Below are 3,520 nucleotides of genomic sequence, written 5' to 3' on the forward strand. Positions count from 1 at the left end.
TCTAATGAGTTGGATTTCTGTTTCTGAAAGAAAATTAAAAAAAAATGTAACTTTTGTATTTACTTTTTACATTATAGAAATATACACGTTCTTGATTTTTATTTTGTAGTTCAACAAAGGGAAAATTTGTACTAAAATTCAGACAAAAACGAAGGTTTTTGTTCTCCTGTTGTAAATTGTTGTTTCTTTGCAACTGTTTTCAGTTGAACCATGTTACGGAGTGTTTTATTCCTTTCTTGTACACTCAAGCTGTGTTTGAAGTGATGTTTTAGATCATTTGAAAGTCAGGGATTTCGTAGCCACACTCGCTTTCGAAACAAAGATGAAAAGAAAAATCACAACAATACCGAACTCCGAGGAAACGGAAATTGGCAAAATTAAAAGCTCAAGCTCATCAAATCCCTTTCACTTGCATTACAGTCGCATAAGTATGTAGTTATAGCTGTGACTGAGACATCATTTTACCAATGGAATTTTTATGTTAATATAGTTTACCGAGCTCGTAAAATCAGATACGTTACATGTAAACTTGCTTTTCTGTAGTTACTGGTGTTAATATTGACTTTATTATTTTTTTTATTTTTTTTTCATTCATCATGGATTGACAGGCATTTGATAAATGTTTCAATCCCGGATTCTTTTATATCTTATTATAAGTAATGTATGTGGATTTTATTCATTGTTATGGGGAAATTCAAAAGTAAAATAACAAAAATACCGGACTCGAGGAAAATTCAATACAGTAAGGCATAATTTTGTCGTATAAAGTGAAAAAAGATGATCCTACGTTTAAACTTAGCGTCAACATTCGCGACTGTCATTTGAAAAAGTGAAACAAGGGGATCAAATAGGAAGAACGATTACGAGCAGAGGTTCGAACCGTCAATAAATCTGTCATATGCAGGTTACAAGTAAAGCGGTGATGTATAATAAGGTATGTAGGAGAAGAATTGTTGTCGTCTGTAATTCTCATATCGTAGTTATACGTTGTTTATCTGAAATGTTTATAGTTTTTAGTATATGTTCGTTGTTCTTCACTTATCCCACAGATTAACATGGGATGTTTGGGTTCATAAGTTAACTAGTTTAATTAGGCCTATATAACACATAATTGTGCTGGTATCAATTAAGGAGTTTATTCTATCGTAGTTTTTTCGTTTTCGTTTATTCTGTCGTTTATAAAATGGCCGATAATTATAATTCATCGATTTGAAATGACGAAGGTTGATCTTGAATGCTATATTCTATAACATTGCTTGATTTGATGAAGACTAGTTGGTTGCTTAAATCCACGCCATGATACCCGAATATGCACTATCCTGTATTCTGTTGAAACAATTTTGCAAAACATATTTTATCACTTAATTTTATAAATTTCGTTTCTAGACAAGCAAATGTATATAATTATAATGACAATAAGGCTCGTTTTTGAAAAGAAAAAGAAAAATTCTAGTACTTTTTTTTTTGGAAAAGAGAATTTAAGAATTAAAAAGCAAACAGTTAGAGAAAAAAAAATACTGAGAAAAACATCTAAATATTTTAATAGTTATATGTATCTGTAAATGGTCAATAACATGTGGAGTTTTAAAATATTCTCATTCAGAAACGTTTTTTGCGCCTATATATCAAATATAGTCTATTTTAAAAAACTTGAAAATATTCAGCTTGACGCAGCGCGAATCGTCACGGGGGGTACTAAACTTACCAGTATAAACAATTTATATGTTGAAACTCGATGAGAAAAATTATCTGAAAGACGACGCAATCATAGACTAATTCATTATCACAAAATTTTGAATAATAAAACTCCAGAATACTTAAGAGACTTATTGCCTGATTCAGTAGGAAGTAGGCATGATCATAATACAAGACAAAGAAATAATATTACCCAAGTCAACACACGGACCCGTTTATATTCTGAATATTTCATCCCTGCAACAACAAAACTATGGAACACTCTTAACTTAAACATAAGAAAATGTGAATCTCTATCATTATTCAAAAAACAAATTAGTACCCAAAATAGTAAGGTCCCAACGTATTATTATATAGGACATCGTTTCGGTCAAATTCTTCATGCTCGCTTAAGAATGGATTCAAGTTCTTTGAATTCTCACCTTTTCGTTCGTAATTTAGTAGACTCTCCAAATTGTCGTTGTGGTGATGTAGAAACAAATACTCACTTTCTGTTATCTTGTCCTATATACATTAATTTAAGACATGAACTATTAGATTCTATTTCAGTTCTTCTTGTCCAAGTAAACACAAAAACTTTGCTTTTTGGATCAACGGTACTCTCAGATGAGCAAAATAGTATTTTATTCAGTTTGGTGCAAAAATATATTATTAAAAGTAAACGTTTTAACCCTTGATGTTAATGCCTCATCACTCAATAGGAACCCAAGCATTTCACACTGTATAAATTACAATTATTCACGTTTATTTATTATTATTTTTATTTTATTTTTCTCATGAATTTTTTTTTTCTTCTTCCTTTTTCACCTTTTTCATATTCATATATTTATTACAGAGCATGCCAGTATTTATATTTATGTATTGTTCAATAAGTGTATTATGTCTGTAAAGGGAGACAGATTTGTAAAAGCAAATTGCTTGTTTCTGAATCCTTAATATTATTTCATTGTATAATATGTTTAATGTTGATTTATCTGAATAAATATTGTTTAAACTATAGTCTATTTTGTTAACATAACAATCTAGTTTTATGCTTTTGTTTTTAACATAATCAATGTAAAAAAAGGTTCACTTACCTTTCCTCATCTGTGCACTCCAATTTAAATTCATTGTCTTATTCCAATACACATTACTTTGTGAAATATACAAGTGTATTAAAGTTAATCTTAAGATTAAATAGTTTTTTGTATAATTTTAAACAATCAGATTAGAATTATTTTTCATTGTGACATATATAATATAGCAACTGCTTTAATCTTGTTTGTTTGAAAATTGATTTTTTGAAGCAATGAGTAAACATTAATCTTTGTTCTAAATATTACAACATTTAACTTGTTCAGCAAAAACTGTGACAAACTTACTTCACATATCTGGCGAACAACTGGTCAATATAAACATACCTAGCGAACAACTGGTCAATATATACATAAATAGTTTGGGTTCATGAAAGTGTTAATAGATTGACAGAAAAAAATGTATGTGTCCTTGTTTATGACTATGGGAGGAAAACCTAATTAGTTTGCTAACAAAATAAATGCATAAAATCAGCAACACTCTCCCGTATATGAACCGCATGGGTACGTAACATAATCCCATGGCCTTTGATGCAATGAGCAGGGGGGTGCTATATAAATCAGATAGGGACTGATAAATGCCGACCGTGCAAGGGCTGTAAAACCAGTCAAGGTCGTTAAAAGTTTCCATCGTCATAATTGCCGCTTTGAGTCCTTCAGATGTGTGCTTTGACAATGTTGTCTTCTATATTGCTCAAGTGTAAAGTTGTTGCATGTCAATCACACATAGGGATGATAGATCCAGATATTGC

Source organism: Mytilus edulis, chromosome 2 (genome assembly GCF_963676685.1).
Source record: "Mytilus edulis chromosome 2, xbMytEdul2.2, whole genome shotgun sequence".
NCBI classification, from domain to species: domain Eukaryota; kingdom Metazoa; phylum Mollusca; class Bivalvia; order Mytilida; family Mytilidae; genus Mytilus; species Mytilus edulis.